We start from the raw sequence: 14,041 nt of genomic DNA, 5'->3' as shown, positions 1-14,041 counted from the left end.
TCCTTGGGTTGTTTATAGCATCTATAGTCTTGAGCTCACATCCTAGAGTCGTTCATGTAAACCATAACCTCAAGCTGTTTATAGCATCTTGAGCCATGAGCACATGACCCAGAGCAACACATGTCATCCATAGCCCTAAGTTGTTCATAACATCTAGAGCACTAAACTCATGGCCCGAATTCATTCATGTTAACCATAAACTTGAGCCATCCATAGTATCTAGTGCCCTGAGCTCACGACCTGGAGTCATTCTCGTCAACCATAACCCTGAGCTATTCTTTGCATCTAGAGCCCTAAGCTCATGACCTAGAGTAGCTCATGGCATTTATAAGCTTGAGCTAGTCACAACATTTAAAGCCCTAAGCTCATGACTCATAGTAATTCATGTCATCCACAGCAAAGAGCTATTCATAGAATCTAGAGCCTTGAGATCACGAACTGGAGTTGTTCATGTCATCCACAACCTGAAAGTCATTCATTTCAACCAAAACCATGAGATGTTCATAGTATCTAATGCATTGAGCTCATGACTAGGAGTCATTAATGTACCACAACTCTAAGTTGTTCATAACATCTAGAGCCTTGAGCTCATAACCTAGAGTAGTGTATGTCATCCACAACCCTAAGTTGTTCATAACATCTAGAGCCCTGAGCTTACAACTTGATGTCATTCATGTCAATTGCAACCTTGAGCTATTCATAGTGTCTAATGCCTTAAGCTCTCGACCCGTAGTGGTTCATGTACCACAACCCTGAGCTGTTCATAACATCTAGAGCCCTGAGCTTATGACCTAGAGTAGATCTTGTCATCTACAACCCAGAGCTCTTCATAACATCTAAAGTACTTAGCTCACAAACTGGAATCATTCATGTCAACCATTGTGAAGAACTGTTGATAACATATACAATATTGAAATCATAACCTAGAGTTGTTAATGTTATCCATAACCTTGAGTTATTCATAGCATTTAGAGCCTTGAGCTCACAACCCGAAGTCTTTCATGTGATCAACAACCTTAACCTAATCATAGAATCTAGACTCCTAAGCTCATGAATTGGAGTCATTCATGTCAACTATAACCTAGAGTTGTACATAGTGTCTAGCGTCTTGAGCACACCACCCAGAGTAGCACATGTAATCTATAATTGTAAGATGTTCATTGAATTTAGAGTCCCGAGCTCACGATCCGAAGTTGTTCATGTCAACCACAACTTAAGTTGTTCATAGTATCTGGAGCCCTCAACTCAGATCCTAGACTCAATCATGTCAACCACAGGTCAGAGCTGCTAATAGCATCTAGAGCCTTCAGCTCACAACGAATAGTAGCACATGTCATCGACAGTTGTGGACCCTTACTCGATCCACCGACCGGCGTGACTCGCTATTTTTAAGGTAAAAGGGAAAGCTGGTTTTCGAGTTTTGAAAAATTCATCTCAGAGAGGAACGGTTTTGTTTGGAGTCGCCACTTACTTTTTTTTTTTTTTTAAATGGGGAAAACTTAAGTAAGAACAAAAACCTCAGCATGACTCCAGTTAAGAAAAAGCGGTCTGCGAAAACTCGATTTTAGGTCCGAGGACCAGGTTACTTATCAAGAAGGTACCTCATGCGAGGTAGCACCCCTCTAGGCCCGGAACTCGGTCTCTACTAACGAACTGGGTATATCAGAGCATATGGGTCAAAGATAAAACAAACCTTGGGTTAAACAAATGACATGAATCACATAGACCCGCCTAATATTTAGCATGCACATACACTCAACAAGTCAAACTCAAAGTGCATACCTGAGGTCCCTAGCCAAGCACTGCATAAGAGGTCAGTCAATAAGCTTAAATGCATAACAAATATACATAGCAATCATGCACCAAGCATTCATGTGAATTTCATTATCCAAAGCCTAAGTGCATACCTGTGGTCCCCAGCCATGCGCTATAAGGAAAGTGTGAGGCAAGTAATACAAGCATACAACATGCATGATTCATGCCTAATTGGTGTCTCAGCTGATTCGTGTCCAGCTGATGCTCCTTGATTGAGGGAGTAATCAACAAAATTTATAACCTATTACACCATGAACTAGGGTAGCAAAGAAAAAGCTACTATAGCATAGTGGCTCTAGGATCATTCACTGGGAAGGGTATTCAAACTGAAAATGATACCAATTCAAAGTGAATTGGTGCTGTTTCATTTCAAGATTAGCTTAAGAAATAAAACACGAACTTTGATTGAAAAAGGTTTGGACTTAGATTAACAACACAGCAAGTAATGAAAATTACTTATGAAGAAAAACATTCCTTGGAGATTTAGGTTCACAGGGGAGGTTCCTCATGCAAAAACATAGCTCCGGTCAGTTGGTTCATTTCCTCGTATTAGAGAATTAACATAAAGTCAATTCTCTAACAGGTGCTTGTACAAATGCATCCCTTAATTGGATTTCAGCTCTAAATTTCTCTCACTGATGCAACTTGCAATGGTTCGAGCCTCTCACTTAGCCTTTACCATTCAAGGTGATCTTTAACCTTGGATTATCCATCAAAAGCTCGCAAGAGATAACTAATGGATGTCTCCTTGGAGTCCAAAAGCTTACCAAGTGTTGGCTATTCTAGAAAATCCTACCTTTAAGTCACCTCCCAGAGGCTCGCAAGGGGTAAACTAGTGCATCTCCATGGATAGAGATCACTTGCCTTACCAAGTGTTGGCCCAGGTGACTCCAAGGCGTTTTAAGTTAACTAAAAATATAGAAACCATTCATGGGACACACTTTCTCTTCATTCATAGCTGAAACCACAGAGCTACTAATTCTTGCACTTGGAACACTTCCCGGCAACCTTAGCTCCAAGGAACTAAAGGTTTAGTTACTCATTCTCTGGGGATACCTCCTCAGAGAGTGCATAACTTAGTAAATGAAAAAAATACAATCAAAGTGAGAAGGTAAGGCAGAGCTCAAGCTCTGTATTTTGCTTCCTTTGAAACTTTTACAAAAGGTTCATCACCCTCAGAACAGGCTCCTCGGGCTCTACTTATATGAAAATTACATTAATAGCTTTTACATGGATATTTAGCCTTTTTCCTAACTTAAAAGCTAAGGAATCCTATAATTGGTGGGATACAAGGAGAATTTTGGGATTTAGACAACAAAAATCTGAATAACAATATCTCCAAATGTCGGTTACAAATATCGGGAAGCACTAACGACCATTTCGCAGGTGAAAATGAGGTCTGCGAAATTTCGCAGACAGACAAAAAGGGCTGCGAAATCATTTCGCAGCAAATGGCTGATTCCGCACTGCTGCGAAGTTGGCTTTCATCTTGTGGTGTTTGGCTTCCATCGCGTCGTGAAACTTTAGGAGAAAGTCCATAGCACTGTGCAAAAAGGCTGCGAAATCATTCCGCAACAAAAGGGTGATTTCGCAGCACTTTGCAAAATTCTTCTTTCAGCCTGGAGTGATTGGCTTCCAATGGCTGTAACTCCTTCATTTCAACTCCGAATTGTACACCGTTTGAAGAATTGGATTGTTGAATTCATAAGATTTAAAATGACATATAGCATGTATAAATTGGACTTCGGGAAGTGCTCCAAAAGTGGCTGACACGACTGTCATCGAGAATGCTTCATAGCTGGTTTCTCTTTGCTTCTCCTCCTTGCATTCCGGATTTGCTTATGGCAAAGGACTTCAAAGCTTTGATTCTTCATGCTTCTGAGATTTCCAATGCTTTTCCAAGGATTCCCAATAACTCTCCTCAATCTCATATTGCTTTGGTGATCAAAAAGCTATCAAAACACCAAAACTTAACACAATTTGATTAGAATTGATTGCAAGGGGCCTTAACATGTTAATTGGGTTAAAAGGCAATAACTACTACTCAAAAGTGTTTAAAAGGATTAATTACAAGCTATCAAATAGCACTTTTTGAGTAGTAATCAATGCACTCTCAATCAAACATCAAATCTCATACCCAAAAGGGAGGGAAGCAGGTCGAAATGAAATAAATGGTTTGATTTCTTTTGCACACATGTCTCTAAATTCCATCAAACCAAACCATGCTCGCTTAACCCACATTCTTCCCATCCATGAAGTGGGCTCTCATAAAATCTAAGCAAATTGAACTTTGACACTAAAGGTGGCCCACAAGTGGCTTGGAGCCTAAGGGCTCAAGCCACAACAAAAATGGGGGTCAAAACATGCTAAAACTGGGGCTGCCTAGCAAAACCTATTGAACCGGTTCCCAACTGATGTAACCGATTGAGAAAAATTATAAAACTTTACCAGAAGATTCCTTGAAGAATAAGAAATAAAAAAAAATGGTGCTCAATTCCGTGCCAGGATGAGGGAGAACCGGCCGAAACAATGCAATGTGTTTATAAAATGGGGCTGTCTAACAGAACTTGTTGAACTGGTTCCCAACTAGTCCAACCGATTGAGAAAAATTCTGAAACTTTACCAACGGATTCCTTGAAGAATAAGGAGTCCAAAAAAAAGAACGACACTCAATTCTGAGTTCGAATGAGAGAGAACCGGCCAAAACAATGCAAGGTGTTTATAAAACAGGGCTGCCTAGCAGAACTTGTTGAACCGGTTCCCAACCGATTCAACCGATTGAAAAAAATTCTGAAACTTTACCAGCAGATTCCTCGAAGAATAGGGAATCCAAAAAAAAAATGGCGCTCAATTTTGAGCCCGGATGAGGGAGAACTGGCCGAAACAATACAATGTGTTCCTTGTAGAAGGTCAAACCCGAGCCACCCAACCTTATTAAAACTAAGGCCACAAAACTCATTAATCAACCAACAATGTAGCCCCCCTGAACTCAAGAAATCCAGCTGAAAATTCAGCCACACGGACATCCACATGTGGCCACCTAAATCCCCTGAAACCAAACTGAAATTTCATTCACCTGAAGCCTCCCACCTACAGCTACTTAAATCCCGTGGAACAAACTGAAATTTCAGCCTCCTATAGCCTATTAATCCAGCTGAAATTCAGCCACCTAAAACAGAGAAGGTCATGGAGACCCTTTCTCAATACCAAGCAAGGGAGGTTTCAAGAAAAACCAAGTGGCAGAAACGCCCATACCAACATAGCCACCTGAATCTAACATCTAAGAAGTTCCTCAATCCAATGCTACAAGGCCATAAGAATCCTTCCCTTAACAATCATAAGGTCACAATTACCTTCAACCAAAACCAAAAGTAATGAAGGCAGTGACCCTATTACTCACACATCAAAAGTAGGTCACTTCCCCCCCCTCCCATTCTGGATCAGAACCAACCCAAAATGAGACATCCACAACAATCATAAAAAATGAAACCATGCAACAGTTACATATCAAGAGCATTCATAAAGTGACTATTAAAAAAAATAAGTAGGAAGAATCATGAGCAGTGAAGAATCTCTCTTTTACACCACAAAATTAAATGCGAAAAACAACAATCCAAAAGACCATGCTTGAGAACCTCCCTCCCAGGATGAGCATGAAAGATGAGATATTCAAAGGTGGAAAAGAAGATTATAAACCTGGAGCTCCATTCATGAACATCATGTATTGACAAGGGGTGTAACTCAACACACCATTAGCAAAGCAAACAGAATACAACTTACAACTAGAGTGAGGACAATAAAGCAAATTCCTATTTCTCAAAGGCAAACTCAAAACAGAGCCATGCCATTCTAAATTGATGTAGGGAGAAACACATCAACCGAACTATGAACTAAGAAATAGATCAAAAGGAAGCAAAGGGGAACAATACCAAATCCTCAAACACTCCTTATTTGAAACAACCATAGAAGTTTTGGCAGTCTCTTAAATAGAGAAGAAAATCTAAAAAGAAAGGAATGAGATACCAGAATTAGTGCTTACTAGATTGTTTTCCCTTCAAGCCGAAATTTAATTGGCTTGAAGGTTGTCTTTCCTTCTATTTGCCTTAGCACACAGAGGCTCATGAGCAGAACCTCACTCCAAGGATCCAACTAGAAAAATCCCCAAACAGAGTCTTCCCACTATAAAACCTCGAACTTTTTGTTTTTCCTCCCTCTTTGCTCACTTTACGTGCACCTAGAACTTTCTTAGATGCTTAAAACCTTCTCCACACTTTGCTCTTTTCCCTCACTAAACTTGGATAGAGTTTTTCCTAAAAAAAAAATAAAATATGCAAAGGACAACGTCCTTATCTCTTTCCATTCTGGCTTTTTATACCAAAACCCCTGCTCCTCCCACTTCCACCTTCGTTTTTCCCCCCTTCATCTTTGGAAAGTGTCCCCATCAACCTTGGAAACCAGCTCCATAAACACTCCTCTCAGTCACGAGGTGAGTTGCTCTCTCTACATTTACTCCATTGCTTCACCACCAAGAATCCATATGGATTCATGGTGGGTTGTAAGGAACCCAAACCAAGGCCCAAAATGGACCCAAAATATTGCCCAAGACCGATCTGGAGCTTATGGGCCCGAGCCATGTAGGATTTGGGCTCCAAAATCACCAAAATCGGTGCTCTATACAATCTGGCCCAACGAACCAGTTGAATCGGTTGCCAATTAGTCGATCTGATTGAGAAAAAAATTGAAATTTTGATAGGATATTCCTTAAAGAACAAAGTGTCCATAAAAAAAAATAGTGCGCGATTCCAAGTTTGAATGAGGGAGATATGATCGAAACAAGCCCAAGTGCTCCGAATTCAGACATGCTCCAATGAATTCTGACTGAACTGAAACTTTGGGGACTAGTTGAGCCGATTGAGAAAATATTTTAAATTTTGACATAATATTCCTTGAAGAACAAGGAGTCCATAAAAAAAATGGTGCATGATTCCAAGTTCGGATGAGGGAGATATGATCGAAACAAGCCTAAGTGCTCTGAATTCAGACATGCTCTGATGAACTCTACTCTAGCTAAACTAAAACTTTGGGGACCGATCGAGCCGGTTGATAAAAAATTTAAAATTTTTACATAATATTCCTTGATGAACAAGGAGTCCATAAAAAACGGTGCACAATTCCGAGTTCAGATGAGGGAGATGTGATCAAAACAAGCCCAAGTGCTCCGAATTCAGAAATGCTCCAATGAACTCTGGCTGAACTGAAACTTTGGGGACCGGTCGAGCCGGTTGAGAAAAAAAATGAAATTTTTTCAGAATATTCCTTAAAGGACAAGAAGTTCATAAAAAAAATGGTGCACGATTCCGAGTTCGGATGAGGGAGATATGATCGAAACAAGCCCAAAAGGGGGGCCATGGTGGTGCCATACGGAAAAAATTGGGTGCATGTGACACCCTTAAGATAAATACAAGTGTCGAAGGAAAAAATTGAGGGTTTACAAATATGCCCCTCTTCAGTAGAGTGAATGAACGAGTGAAACGTGAGTAGGAAGTGCAAGAAATGAACTCTAGTTAAGAATTCAAATGACCAATAATTTTGTCCCCATACAACAATAAAGAAGGCTAAGGGAAATGAGTCATGCTAACCAGATGGACTAAGGGATCCAGGCATAATGCTGGAGAAAACTAAAGGGTGTATGCCTCAGTATGAACATGAGAACGCCACCAAATGATTCGAATAAGCAAGAAATCAAACCTTTGAATCACGAAAGATGAAAGGGTATGCCTCAGTGTGATGTCTAGAAAATGCCAATAAATGACAAGTGAGAAAATAAGACCACTAACAAGATGGAAAAAAAAGGGGTATGCCCCTGTAGGACAACTCAGAAATGTGACTAAAGGTGAAAAGAAAGGGTTATGCCCTAGTCTAAGATATCTATACCATGTCAGAATCCCATAATTGTACATATGGTCAAAATTAGAGAGCTGAAAAAATCACAAACATTTATTCCTATAACAACATCGACTTTATTCTGCAACATCCAATATCCACAAAAAAACTGATAGGGGGTATGCCCCAGTGTGTACATCTAACATGCAAGTGCCTCGGTAAAAAAACAACTCTAAAATATATCACTGACGACCCAATCGTCTGGATAAGCGAACATGAGAAAGTATGGGGTATACCCCAGTGTGCACATCCATTGAACACGAATATGCATGAATTTGATCCTGGGCCATCTCTCAGAAGCAAGCTGCTATATGAAGAACCCAAGCTAAATGTGGGGGCTTACTCAAACACTAATGCCAAGCGTCACCTGGTGAAATGGGTTGTCTGTGACCAGTGTAAGAATTGATGTCATCATGCAAGGATAGGGGTATGCCCTAATATGAATATAACAAACCAACAAGCGGAGGGGGTCCTGGACAGTCTCGACTCTTTGCATCATCTATCTCTGATCATGGACCAAAGGTGAAGAGATGAAACGGAAAAGTAGTATGCGATCCTCGATCTCCCTCAAGAAATGGAGCCCCATCGGTATTCCGTACTTCAATCAGTAGATGGAGCCTGTCCGAATGAAATGTGTCAAAGAAAACACGAGATCTCATGACCTCAGGGTGGTCTTATGACTGGGACCATAATGAAGGCTAAGGGTAAAAGGTGAATGAAACGACGGGAAACAAAGGCCCAAATACCCAATAGATAATGCCAAGCCTCTGTGTGCGCAATGTCAAATATCAGAGGACCATGCGAGTAAGGTGACTCAACCCTACATCCAAATGAACAATGTCCAACGACAGGTGATGTGCACCAAAGAACACATCGTTCATGAAGTGAGACGACGATCGACGAGGGTAAAAGAAGATGAAAATGGATAAGACAAATGATGAATGGGTGTAGAACAAAATGAAGAAACAAACTGGGATAAAAGTGTAACAATGTGTGATAATGACGAACGTCTCATCCCATGAACGCCAAATCGAAGCAAGTCACTGTATGACGAGAGTGGTGATATAGATTATGATCCAAGGAACCTAGTGCAAAGGAAACCCAAACCTCACTCCCAATATGTCTCCCAGATGCATGGAGAAAAGGATCGTACAATGCTCTCACCGACTCTCAGAAAAAGAATAAGTCGCTCAAACCCAAAATGACCTCTGATGATCAAGCCATGATACTGTCGAAAAACCATGCAAAACCTAAATATTAATGACATGAACATCAAACAAGCACAAGTTTGTTTGTTTGTTTTTTTTTTTTTTTTTTTGTAGAACAACCGAAAAAGTAAGCCAACGGCCATACCAGCATGATCTAACAAATGTACATCAAATGCCAAACCCAAATGGTCCCCTCCAACTAAAACTCCTGGATCAAAACCTAAGGGTGGAACGAAGGGTGTGACAAGCTTAACCTGTAGTTTCGGGACAAAAGCGCGTCATCATCACACAGGGGAAGATAGAAGCAAAAAGAATCGAAATGATAGAAACAAAACTCAAATACAGACAAAGTGAAGATGCACAATGTAGGAAAGAAGAAATCATGAATGGCCCAAAAATGCAACAAACAAACAATGACACAATGGACTCACAATACACACTGATCCAAACAATAAATGCAAAGAGCACAAGAAGAGGCCCCCAACCCAGGTGAGAAAAGGTATGCAAGGCTAAGTGAACGAATGGGTCATAATGAATCGTGTGAGGCTCAACGGGCTACCAATAGGATATATCAATGTGTGGGTGTGCAATAGGAAATATGGCTACTCAAAACGATGGCCACCCATCCTCTGACCATGATCTCACGTGTAAAACTTCTTCAGCTGTTCCATATTGTCTGGCTTTGAAAACTGATTTCCATCTAGATTTGTCGACCAAGCAGCTCCCTCTTGAGTCAAATCTCGGATAACATACGGCCCACTCCAGCTCGGTCTGAACTTGCCTCTAGGGTCATTGATCAATCCCCTAAGGACCTTTAAAACTAGGTCACCTTTCTGGAATTTTGATTACTACTCAAAAAGTGCTATTTGATAGCTTGTAATTAAATCTTTTAGACACTTTTGAGTAGTAGTTATTGCCTTTTAACCCAATTAACATGTTAAGGACCCTTGCAATCAATTCTAATCAAATTGTGTTAAGTTTTGCTGTTTTGATAGCTTTTTTATCACCAAAGCAATATGAGATTGAGGAGAGTTATTTGGAATCCATGGAAAAGCAATGGAAATCTCAAAAACATGAAGAACCAAAGCTTTGAAGTCCTTTTCCATAAGCAAATCCGGAATGCAAGGAGGGGAAGCAAAGAGAAATATGCCATGAAGCATTCTTGATGACAGTCATATCAGCCACTTTTGGAGCGCTTTCTGGAGTCCAATTTATGCATGCTATATGTAGTTTCGAAGCTCAGGAAGTCAATAATCCAATGCTTCAAACGGTACGCGATTCGGAGTTGAAATGAAGGAGTTATAGCCATTGGAAGCCAATCACTCCAAGCTGAAGGAAGAATTTTGCACGGCTGCAAAATCACCCTTTTTGTTGCGAAATGATTTCGCACCCATTTCGCACAGTGCTGTGGAATTTCTCCTAAAGTTTCCCAATATTTGCGACTGACACTTTTGGATATTTTGCTTCAGATTTTTTATGTCTAAATCCCCATTTTCTCCTTGTAACCCACCAATTATAGGATTCCTTAGTTATTAAGTTTGGAAAAGGGGTGAATAACCTCAGATATTTTGTTTTGTAATTTTCATATAGCTCTCGGGAGCCTATTTCCCAGAGGACAACAACCTTTTGCAATAGTAAGGAATATATTTTACAGAGCACTTGCTCTACTTTTCATTTATATATTTTTGTTTTCTCGTTATTTTTCTTTCTAGCCAATCAAACTCTGAGGATTTTTCCTCAGAGGATGAGAGGCTAGGCTCTTCGTCTCTTGGAGTGAAGAAAGCCGGGTAAGTTTTCGAATGAAAAATTGGAAGTTTTGTTGTTTTAGTTTTTAATGAAGAGAAAGTGTGACCCGTTAATGGTTTTTATTTTTTTTAGTTAACTTAAAACGCCTTTAAATCACCTGGGCCAACACTTGGTAAGGCAGTGATCTCCGTCCATGGAGATTCACTAGTTTACCCCTTGCGAGCCTCTGGGAGGTGACTTGAAGGTAGGATTTTCTAGAATTTCCAACACTTGGTAAGCTTTTGGACTCCAAGGAGACATCCATTAGTTATCTCTTGCGAGCTTTTGACGGGTAATCCAAGTTAAAGATCACCTTGAATGGCAAGTGCTAGGTGAGAGGTATGAGCCATTGCAAGATGCATCAGTGAGAGGGATTTAGTGTTTGAACCCATTAATGGGAAGCATCTGTACAACACCGGTTGGAGAAGGAACTATATGTTAATTCTCTAATGTGAGAAAAAGAAACAAGTGACCGAAACTCCCTTTTTGTATGAGGAATCTGATCCTAGTGATCTCAAACTCTAAGAAACATTATTCTTTGTAAGTAAAATCAGTTACTATTTTTGGTTAGTTTAAAACCAAACCTTTTTTTGTCATTCAAACATCTTTATGTTTTCTTTTAAAGCTAACCTTGAAATGAAAAGGCACCAATTCAACTTTGAATTAATATCATTTGCAAAGTGAAAACCCATCCCAGTGAACGATCCTAGAGCCACTATACTATGCTAGCTAAATGCTACCCCGGTATATGGTGAAATAGGTTTATAAATTTTGTTGATTACTCCCGTCTGAGGATTGAGATCAAAGCACATCAATTGAGTTGAATCAATTGGAACACCAATCGGGCATGAATCAAATTTCTTAGGCTTAACTCTTTTTCCTGAATGCACAGGTCATTTTTCTCTGATAAGCCTAAACATGATATATTGCCCTCAATCTCCTCTCATCTAGAAGGTTAAGCTGATCATAATAAGACTGAGCCCACTCGGTCTTGAATATCTGCTGCTCTAATGCTACTCTCAAAGATCCCATTTCAATCTCAACATGTAGCACTGCTTCCATACCATACACCAAGAAGTAAGGCATAGATTCGGTAGAGGTACGAAAAGAAGTGCGATAAGCCCATAGCACGAAAGGGAGCTTCTCTGACCAATCCCGAGAAGTCTCAACCATCTTCCTAAAAATCCGCTTAATATTCTTGTTGGCGGCCTCAACTGCCCTATTAGTCTATGGCATATACGCAGACGATCTATGATGCTGAATGCCATACTCTTGAACCAATGTATCCACCTCGCCTTTGAAGTGCACCCCTCTGTCTAAGATCAGCTCATGAGGGACTCCATATCAGAAGATGATATGTGATCTGATGAACTTGGCCACCTTGGCCACTGTCAATCTAGCGTAAGAAGCGGCTTCCAACCACTTGGTGAAGTAATCAATGGCTACTAAGATGTACTCATGCCCACTAGAAGACTTGGGTGAGATCTTTCCAATAATAGCAATACCCCACACTGAAAATGGCCAAGGGGATGTGAGTGCATGCAACTTTGAAGGTGGCATGTGAATGAGATCACCGTGCATCTAGCACTCTGGGCACCTCTGAACGAACTGATAACAATCTGCCTCGATGGTCAACTAGAAATAACCTGTCCTCATAATCTTTCAGGCCAACATGTGTCCTCCCATGTGTGGGCCATAAACTCCTGCATGAACCTCTCTCATCACTCAATCTATAAAGGCATGGTCTAGACATAACAACATTAGGCCATCGGGCAATCGTCTGTACAATGACTCTCCATAAATCACAAATCTAGTGGCTAACTACCTCAAAGCTCTCCTATCCTTGACAGTGGCTGACTCAGGGTAAGTGCCACACAGAAACTGAAAAATATCATGGTACCATGGTAGTCCATCCTAATCCTCGATATCTCCAATCAGACAACAATAAGCTGGTGCGGACTTGGTCTTAATCAGCAATGGCCACACAGTCACTCTCGTAAGGATCTTAATCACAGTAGCCAAGGTGGCTAGCGCATTAGCAAACTAATTTTCTGCCCTAGTGTAGATCCTCAATTTTGTCATTCGACACTGGCATTTATCTTAGGGTGTCACATGCACCCAATTTTTTTCTGTATGGCACAGCCGTGGCCCCTCTTTTAGGCTTATTTCAATCAAATCTCCCTCATTCAAACTCGGAATCACGTAATGTTTGTTTAATGGACTCCTTGTTCTTCAAGGAATATTCTGTCAAATTTTCAATTTTTTTCTCAATCGGCTCGACGAGTCCTCAAAGTTTCAGTTAAGTTAGAATTCATAGGAGCAGGTTCAAATACGGAGCACTTAGACTTGTTTCGGTCATATCTCCGTCATCCAAACTCGGAATTGTGCATAGTTTTTTTTATGGACTCCTTGTTCTTCAAGGAATATTCGGTCAAAATTTCAAATTTTTTCTCGAGTCGGTCCCCAAAGTTTCAATTCAGTCAGAATTCATAGGAGCATGTTCGAATATGGAGCACTTGGGATTGTTTCAATCATATATCCCACATCCGAACTCATAATCGCACATCATTTTTTTTATGGACTCCTTGTTCTTCAAGAAATATTCTATCAAAATTTTAAATTTTTTCTCAACCGGCTCGACCGGTCCTCAAAGTTTCAGTTCAGTCATAATTTATTAGAGCATGTCTGAATTCAGAGCACTTGGGCTTGTTTTGATCATATCTCTCTCATCCGAACTTGGAATCATGCACCGTTTTTTTATGCACTCCTTGTTTCAAGGAATATTCTCTCAAAATTTCAAACTTTTTATCGACCATCTCGACCAATTGGCAACTGGTTCAACCAGTTCATTGGGTCAGCTTGTATAGAGCATTGATTTTGGTGATTTTGGAGCCTAAATCCTACATGGCTTGAGCCCATAAGCTCCAAATTGATCTTGGGCAATATTGTGGGTCCATTTTGGTCCTTGGTTTGGGTTCTTTGCAACCCACCATGAATCATATGGATTCTTGGTGGTGAAGCAAGGGAGTAAATGTGGAGAGAGAAGCTCACCTCGTGACTATAAGAAGTGTTTATGGAGCTAATTTTCGAGGTTGATGGGGGCACTTTCCAGAGCTGAATGAGGGAAAAACAAAGGTGGAAGTGGGAGAAGCAGGGCTCTAGTATAAAAGGCCAGAATAGAAAGAGAGAAGACCTTTTGCTTAGCATTTTTTTTGGGGAGAAAACTCTGTCCAAGTTTGGTGAGGGAAAAGAATAGAGTGTGAAGAAGGTTCTACTTGAGGGGAGTATAA

Source organism: Vitis riparia, unplaced genomic scaffold (genome assembly GCF_004353265.1).
Source record: "Vitis riparia cultivar Riparia Gloire de Montpellier isolate 1030 unplaced genomic scaffold, EGFV_Vit.rip_1.0 scaffold628_pilon_pilon, whole genome shotgun sequence".
NCBI classification, from domain to species: Eukaryota; Viridiplantae; Streptophyta; class Magnoliopsida; order Vitales; family Vitaceae; genus Vitis; species Vitis riparia.
This window is presented reverse-complemented; position numbering follows the sequence as displayed.